This window comes from Heptranchias perlo, chromosome 39 (assembly GCF_035084215.1).
Source record: "Heptranchias perlo isolate sHepPer1 chromosome 39, sHepPer1.hap1, whole genome shotgun sequence".
Classification (NCBI taxonomy): domain Eukaryota; kingdom Metazoa; phylum Chordata; class Chondrichthyes; order Hexanchiformes; family Hexanchidae; genus Heptranchias; species Heptranchias perlo.
In genome coordinates this window covers 7955260-7964767 of record NC_090363.1, presented here as the reverse complement: position 1 = coordinate 7964767, position 9508 = coordinate 7955260, and positions in this window count along the sequence as shown.

Here is a 9508-nt window from a genome sequence, read left to right as displayed (position 1 = left end):
GCACTGCCGGAGGTGCCATATTTTGGATGAGGCGTTAAACCGAGGCCCCGTCTGCCCTCTCAGGTGGACATAAAAGAGCCCGTGGCATTATTTTGATGAAGAGCAGGGGAGTTCTCCCTGATATCCTGGACAATATTGATCCCTCAACCAACATCTAAAAAACCCAGATTATCTGGCCATTATCACAGTGCTGTTTGTGGGATCTTGCTGTGCGCAAATTGGCTGCCGTGTTTCCTACATTACAACACTGACCACACTTCAAAAGTACTTCTTTGGCTGTAAAGCGCTTTGGCAATTCATGAGGTCATGAAAGGCGCTATATAAATGCAAATGTTTTCTTCGTTCTCTTAAATGTCAGCATGACTCAAAGACGGAACGAGGCAAAGAGAACCAGAGACCGAGCGATACAGACCCAGAGCAATCCAGAGACTGAGGGCAACAGACCCAGAGAGAGAGCAAGGCAGACAACCAGAGACAGAGTTCGATAGACCCAGACAGAGATCCTGAGATAGACCCAGACTGAGAGATCCAGAGACAGAGTTCGATAGACCCAGACAGAGATCCAGAAACAGAGAGATCCAGAGATAGATCCCGACAGGGCGAGACGGAGAGATCCAGAGAGGGGGGAGGTTAAAAATTCAAAAGTGGGAAACCCCAACTCGCCTCCAATGCACCCACTTCTGGTCTTAACAGTGGCGATTTGGAGGGTGGGCGACTTTCCTGCTCTCCAGAGGCGGGTCCGTAATTTAAATATGTTAATCAGGGCTCTGGAAACCCAGCGGCTGAAGGGAGGCAAGAACATCTGGATGCAACAGGTAAGTGCCTTTCCAGCACTGCTTGTGGGCCAAGAGGAGCAGGAGTGCTCCCCCCCCCCCAGTCCCTCAAGTAAACCTGTCTCTCACTCCGCGTGATTGGACCCCCCCCCCCCACTCTGTGATCGGACCCCTCCCCATCTATCCACTGCCCGCGATCTTCTCCCGGACCCCCCCCCCCCCCTGATTTCTCTGGCCCCCCAGATCTCTCCGCCCCTCCCCCCAATCTATCCACGCCCCCCCCCGATCTCCCTGCCCCCTCCCCCAATCTATCCATGAATCTCCCAATCTCTCCGTCCCCCTACGATCTATCCACACCCTCCCTCATCTCTCCGCACCCCCCCCCACCGATCTCTCCCTCCCTCCTCTCTGCTCCCGGTCTGTCACTCTCTCTGTTTGTCCCTCTATTCCCTCTCTCTCTTTGTCTGTCTCTCTATATATTTCTTCTCTATTCCCTCTCTGTCTGTCTGTCTCTCTCTCTCTATATATATATATATATAGAAAGACAGAAATGAAATAGAGAATATCTATATATATTTATTCTATGTTCCATTTCTGTCTTTCTCTATATATTTTTTCCACTCCCTCTGTCTGTCTCTGTCTTTCTAAATATCTATATTTATTTTCTCTATTCGCTCTCTGTCTGCCTGCCTCTCTTTCTCTCTCTCTGTCTCTCTATATAGATATTCCTTTAACGTAGGAAAACATCCCAAGGGGCTTCACAGGAGCGATTATCAAACAAAATTTGACACCGAGCCACATTAGGAGATCTTACGGCAGGTGACCAAATGCTTGGTCAAAGAGGTAGGTTTTAAGGAGCGTCTTAAAGGAGGAGAGAGAGGAGGCGGAGAGGTTTAGGGAGGGAATTCCAGAGCTTAGAGCCCAGGCAGCTGAAGGCACGACCACCAATGGTGGAGTGATTAAAATCGGGGATGAACAAGAGACCAGAATTGGAGGAGTGCCGAGATCTCGGAGGGTTGTAGGGCTGGAGGGGGTGAGGGCATGGAGGGATTTGAAAACAAGGATGAGAATTTCGAAATCGTGGTGTTGCCAGACCGGGAGCCAGTGTAGGTCAGCAAGCACAGGGGGTGATGGGTGAACGGGAATTGGGGCAAGTTCGGATACGGGCAACAGAGTTTTGGATAAGCTCAAGTTTACAGAGGGTGAAAGATGGGAGGCCGGCCAGGAGAGCATTGGAATAGTTAAGTCTAGAGGTAACAAAGGCACAGATGTGGGTTTCAGCAGCAGATGAGCTGAGGCAGAGGCGGAGACAGTCGATGTTACGGAGGTGGAAGTAGGCGGTGGTGGTGATGGAGTGGATATGGGGTCGGAAGCTCATCTCAGGGTCAAATAGGACGCCAAGGTTGCGAACAGTCTGGTTCAGTTTCAGACAGTGGCCAGGGAGAGGGATGGAGTTGGTGGCTAGGGGAATGGAGTTAGTGGCAGGGATCAAAGACAATGGCTTTGGACTTCCCAATATTTAGTTGGAGGAAATTTCTGCTCATCGAGTACTGGATGTCGGACAAGCAGTGTGACAAATCGGGGGCAGTGGAGGGGTCGAGAGAGGGGGTGGTGAGGTAGAGCCAGGTGTCGTCAGCTTACACGTGGAACCTGACGTGTTTTCAGATGATGTCGCCGAGGGGCAGCATGTCGATGAGAAATAGGAGGGGGCCAAGGATAGATCCTTGGGGGACTCCAGAGATAACGATGCAGGAGCAGGAAGAGAAGCCATTGCAGCTGATTCTCTGGCTACGACTGGATAGAGAGGAATGGAACCAGGAGAGGGCAGTCCCACCCAGCTGGATGACGAAGGAGAGGATTTGGAGGAGGACGGTGAGGACAACCGTGTCAAAGGCTGCAGCCGGGTCGAGAAGGATGAGGAGGGATAGTCCACCATCGTCACAGTCACATAGGATCTCATTTGTGACTTTGATAAGGTCAGTTTCAGTGATGTGGCTCTATATATATACACATCTATATATATATATATATACTCTCCATTTCCTTGCTATAAATTCTCCATTTCCTCCCTCTATACATATTCCCTATTCCCTCTGTGTCTATATATATATATATATATATATTTGTTCTATTCCCTCTATATATATATATATATATATGTATATTTTCTATTCCCTCTCTCTCTCTATAGATTCCCCATTCCCTCTCTCTATATATATATTTCCCCATTCCCTCTTTCTCTATATATAAAAATATTCCCCATTCCCTCTCTCTCTCTATAGATTCCCTATTCCCTCTATATATATATATATATATATATATATTCCCCATTCCCCCTCTCTCTATATATATATTTCCCATTCCCTCTCTCTCTCTCTATAGATTCCCCATTCCCTCTCTGTCTCTCTCTATAGATTCCCCATTCCCTCTCTCTATATATATATTTCCCCATTCCCCCATTCCCCCTCTCTATATATTTCCCCATTCCCTCTCTCTATATATATATTTCCCCATTCCCCCATTCCCCCTCTCTATATATTTCCCCATTCCCTCTCTCTCTATATATACTCCCCATTCCCTCTCTCTATAGATTCCCTATTCCCTCTATATATTCCCCATTCCCTCTATATATTCCCCATTCCCTCGCTCTCTCTCTATAGAGTCCCTATTCCCTCTATCTCTCTCTATAGATTCCCTATTCCCTCTCTCTCTATAGATTCCCCATTCCCTCTCTCTCTATAGATTCCCCATTCCCTCTCTGTCTCTCTAGAGATTCCCTATTCCCTCTATCTCTAGAGATTCCCCATTCCCCCTCTCTCTATAGATTCCCCATTCCCTCTCTTTCTATAGATTCCCCATTCCCCCTCTCTCTATATATTCCCCATTCCCTCTCTTTCTATAGATTCCCCATTCCCTCTCTTTCTATAGATTCCCCATTCCCTCTCTGTCTCTCTAGTGATTCCCTATTCCCTCTATCTCTAGAGATTCCCCATTCCCCCTCTCTATATATATTCCCCATTCCCTCTCTATAGATTCCCCATTCCCCCTCTCTCTATAGATTCCCCATTCCCTCTCTATAGATTCCCCATTCCCTCTCTATAGATTCCCCATTCCCTCTCTGTCTCTATATATATATTCCCCATTCCCTCTCTCTATATATAGATTCCCCATTCCCTCTCTCTATAGAGAGATTCCCCATTCCCTCTCTGTCTCTATATATATATTCCCCATTCCCTCTCTCTATAGATTCCCCATTCCCTCTCTATATTTCCCCAGTCCCTCTCTGTCTCTATACATATATTCCCCATTCCCTCTCTCTCTATAGATTCCCCATTCCCTCTCTCTCTCTATAGATTCCCCATTCTCTCTCTCTCTCTATAGATTCCCCATTCCCTCTCTCTCTCTATAGATTCCCCATTCCCTCTCTCTCTATAGATTCCCCATTCCCTCTCTCTCTCTATAGATTCCCCATTCCCTCTCTCTCTCTACAGATTCCCTATTCCCTCTATATATATATATATATATATTCCCCATTCCCCCTCTCTCTATATATATATTTCCCATTCCCTCTCTCTCTCTCTATAGATTCCCCATTCCCTCTCTGTCTCTCTCTATAGATTCCCCATTCCCTCTCTCTATATATATATTTCCCCATTCCCCCAATCCCCCTCTCTATATATTTCCCCATTCCCTCTCTCTCTATATATATTTCCCCATTCCCCCATTCCCCCTCTCTATATATTTCCCCATTCCCTCTCTCTCTATATATACTCCCCATTCCCTCTCTCTATAGATTCCCTATTCCCTCTATATATTCCCCATTCCCTCTATATATTCCCCATTCCCTCGCTCTCTCTCTATAGAGTCCCTATTCCCTCTATCTCTCTCTATAGATTCCCTATTCCCTCTCTCTCTATAGATTCCCCATTCCCTCTCTCTCTATAGATTCCCCATTCCCTCTCTGTCTCTCTAGAGATTCCCTATTCCCTCTATCTCTAGAGATTCCCCATTCCCCCTCTCTCTATAGATTCCCCATTCCCTCTCTTTCTATAGATTCCCCATTCCCCCTCTCTCTATATATTCCCCATTCCCTCTCTTTCTATAGATTCCCCATTCCCTCTCTTTCTATAGATTCCCCATTCCCTCTCTGTCTCTCTAGTGATTCCCTATTCCCTCTATCTCTAGAGATTCCCCATTCCCCCTCTCTATATATATTCCCCATTCCCTCTCTATAGATTCCCCATTCCCCCTCTCTCTATAGATTCCCCATTCCCTCTCTATAGATTCCCCATTCCCTCTCTATAGATTCCCCATTCCCTCTCTGTCTCTATATATATATTCCCCATTCCCTCTCTCTATATATAGATTCCCCATTCCCTCTCTCTATAGAGAGATTCCCCATTCCCTCTCTGTCTCTATATATATATTCCCCATTCCCTCTCTCTATAGATTCCCCATTCCCTCTCTATATTTCCCCAGTCCCTCTCTGTCTCTATATATATATTCCCCATTCCCTCTCTCTCTATAGATTCCCCATTCCCTCTCTCTCTCTATAGATTCCCCATTCTCTCTCTCTCTCTATAGATTCCCCATTCCCTCTCTCTCTCTATAGATTCCCCATTCCCTCTCTCTCTATAGATTCCCCATTCCCTCTCTCTCTCTATAGATTCCCCATTCCCTCTCTCTCTCTATAGATTCCCCATTCCCTCTCTCTCTCTATAGATTCCCTATTCCCTCTCTCTCTCTCTGTTTCCCCATTCCCTCTCTGTCTCTCTCTCTTTCGATATTTCGCCATTCCCTCTCTCTCTATATATATATTTCCCCATTCCCTCTCTCTCTTTCTATATATATATATATTCCCCATTCCCTCTCTCTCTCTACAGATTCCCCATTCCCCCTCTCTATAGATTCCCTATTCCCTCTCTCTCTCTCTATTTCTCCATTCCCTCTCTGTCTCTCTCTCTTTCTATAATTCCCCATCCCCTTTCTCTCTCTCTATAGATTCCCTATTCCCTCTATATATATATTTCCCCATTCTCTCTCTCTATATATATATATTTCCCCATTCCCACTCTCTCTCTCTATATATATATATACCCCATTCCCCTCTCTCTCTATATATATATATATATTTCCCCATTCCCTTTCTCTCTCTATAGATTCCCTATTCCCTCCCTCTCTCTATATATATATATATATTCCCCATTCCCCCTCTCTCTCTATAGATTCCCTATTCCCTCTCTCTCGATATATATTGCCCATTCCCCCTCTTTCTCTATAGATTCCCTGTTCCCTCTCTCTCTCTCTATTTCCCCATTCCTTCTCTGTCTCTCTCTATATTTTTCCCCATTCCCTCTCTGTCTCTCTCTCTCTCTCTATTTCCCCATTCCCTCTCTCTCTATATTTCCCCATTCCCTCTCTCTCTATATTTCCCCATTCCCTCTCTCTCTATATATTTCCCCATTCCCTCTCTCTATTTCCCCATTCCCTCTCTCTCTCCCTATTTCCCCATTCCCTCTCTCTCTATATATTTCCCCATTCCCTCTCTCTCTCTATATTTCCCCTCTGTCTCTCTATATATTTCCCCATTCCCTCTCTCTCTCTATATTTCCCCATTCTCTCTCTCTCTATATATATTTCCCCATTCCCTCTCTCTCTATATATATTTCCCCATTCCCTCTCTCTATATATATATTTCCCCATTCCCTCTCTCTCTATATATATTTCCCCATTCCCTCTCTCTCTATTCTTTCTCTCTATATATATTTCCCCATCCTCTCTCTCTATATATTTCCCCTCTGTCTCTCTCTCTATATTTCCCCATTCCCTCTCTCTATTCTTTCTCTCTCTTTATATTTCCCCATTCCCTCTCTCTTTATATTTCCCCATTCCCTCTCTCTCTATATATTTCCCCTCTCTCTCTCTGTATATTTCCCCATTCCCTCTCTCTATATATTTCCCCTCTCTCTCTGTATATTTCCCCATTCCCTCTCTATATATTTCCCCTCTCTCTCTCTGTATATTTCCCCATTCCCTCTCTCTATATATTTCCCCTCTCTCTCTCTCTATATTTCCCCATTCACTCTCTCTCTATATATTTCCCCATTCACTCTCTCTCTATATATTTCCCCATTCCCTCTCTCTCTATATATTTCCCCATTCCCTCTCTCTCTCTATATTTCCCCTCTCTCTCTGTATATTTCCCCATTCCCTCTCTCTATATATTTCCCCTCTCTCTCTCTATATTTCCCCATTCCCTCTCTCTCTCTATATTTCCCCATTCCCTCTCTCTCTATATTTCCCCTCTCTCTCTGTATATTTCCCCATTCCCTCTCTCTCTCTATATTTCCCCTCTCTATATATTTCCCCTCTCTCTCTGTATATTTCCCCTCTCTCTCTCTATATTTCCCCATTCCCTCTCTCTCTCTATATTTCCCCTCTCTCTCTGTATATTTCCCCATTCCCTCTCTCTCTATATATTTCCCCATTCCCTCTCTCTCTATATTTCCCCTCTCTCTCTCTCTCTCTATATTTCCCCTCTCTCTCTATATTTCTCCTCTCTCTATATATATTTCCCAATTCCCTCTCTCTATATATATTTCCCCATTCCCTCTCTCTCTTTATATTTCCCCATTCCCTCTCTCTCTATATTTCCCCTCTCTCTCTGTATATTTCCCCATTCCCTCTCTCTCTATATATTTCCCCATTCCCTCTCTCTATATATTTCCCCTCTCTCTCTGTATATTTCCCCATTCCCTCTCTCTCTTTATATTTCCCCATTCCCTCTCTCTCTCTATATTTCCCCTCTCTATATATTTCCCCTCTCTCTATATATTTCCCCTCTCTCTCTTTATATTTCCCCATTCCCTCTCTCTCTATATTTCCCCTCTCTATATATATATTTCCCCATTCCCTCTCTCTTTATATTTCCCCATTCCCTCTCTCTCTATATTCCCTCTCTCTCTATATTTCCCCATTCCCTCTCTCTCTATATTTCCCCTCTCTATATATATATTCCCCATTCCCTCTCTCTTTATATTTCCCCATTCCCTCTCTCTCTATATTCCCTCTCTCTCTATATTTCCCCTCTCTCTCTATATATTTCCCCTCTCTCTCTATATATATTTCCCCTCTCTCTCTATATATTTCCCCATTCCCTCTCTCTTTATATTTCCCCATTCCCTCTCTCTCTATATTTCCCCTCTCTATATATATATTTCCCCATTCCCTCTCTCTTTATATTTCCCCATTCCCTCTCTCTCTATATTCCCTCTCTCTCTATATTTCCCCATTCCCTCTCTCTCTATATTTCCCCTCTCTATATATATATTTCCCCATTCCCTCTCTCTTTATATTTCCCCATTCCCTCTCTCTCTATATTCCCTCTCTCTCCATATTTCCCCATTCCCTCTCTCTCTATATTTCCCCTCTCTCTCTATATATTTCCCCTCTCTCTCTATATATTTCCCCATTCCCTCTCTCTTTATATTTCCCCATTCCCTCTCTCTCTATATTTCCCCTCTCTATATATATATTTCCCCATTCCCTCTCTCAATATATTTCCCCTCTCTCTCTGTATATTTCCCCATTCCCTCTCTCTCTATATATTTCCCCATTCCCTCTCTCTCTATATTTCCCCTCTCTCTCTCTATATTTCCCCTCTCTCTCTCTATATTTCCCCATTCCCTCTCTCTTTATATTTCCCCATTCCCTCTCTCTCTAATATTTCCCCTCTCTCTCTATATATTTCCCCATTCCCCCTCTGTCTCTCTGTAGATATCTATGTTCTCTATTCTGTCCCTGTCTCTATTTCCTGCCCACTCCCGGATGCGCTCTCATTCTCTCCCAGTGACTGTGGGCGGCGGGTCGGATCTGTCATTAAATCTCAGGGATTTGCTGAGCGGGCAGCGGGCAGCCCCGAGCTCCGGCTTCGAGCAAACGTCGGGCGGGGGTGGTGGCTGGAGAAACCCAACACCCAAAGCCTCCACCCGGGGGATCATTTCACAACCCAGTCAGTAGCCGGGACACGGAGCGTCCAACCGGAGAGACTCGCCCCGCCGACTGCCTCTTTTGTCTCGGAAGCGGGCGGGACCGGGACCGGGAGCGCAGGATACAAGGCAGGCGGTCCCGGGACACAGAGGGACTCGACCAGCAACAGACCGACACTTGGTCCGGGGCACAGAGGGTGTGGACTTGGGGCACCGACCGAAATTTAGCCTGGGACAGGGCGAATCCAAGGAGTGTGTGAGGGTCTCACAATGGGGTCTATGAACCTGGAGCCAAAGCTGAGTAGAGGGTCAGGGCGTCTGGGGCTAGTGTCTGGGTGTCTGGGGCTAGGTGCCAGTGTCTAGGCGTCTGGTACTGGGTGTGGGACTGAGTGACTGGGTCTGAGTGTTTGGCACTAGGTGCTAGAATCAGACGTCTGGAACGGCCGTTTGGACCTTGGCTTTCGGAACGAGGCATCAAAGGGGGTCTGGTGCCTGGACCAGTTGTCTAGGTCTGGGCGTCTGGGACTGTCCCACCCCCGCCTTGCAACGATGTCTGAAGGTCGGTGACACTGCTGCCACAAAGCGTACCTCCTTCCTGCTTTCGGAGAGGCCGAAGCGGGGGGGCCGTCGGAATGTCGTCCCTGCCCAAGTGGAAAGTCCAGCTCCTGGAGAGGAAGCGGAGGGACGAGGAAGAGTGCAAGCGCAGGGAGAAGGAGGAGCTGGAAAGGCTGCCAGAATGCCAGCCTA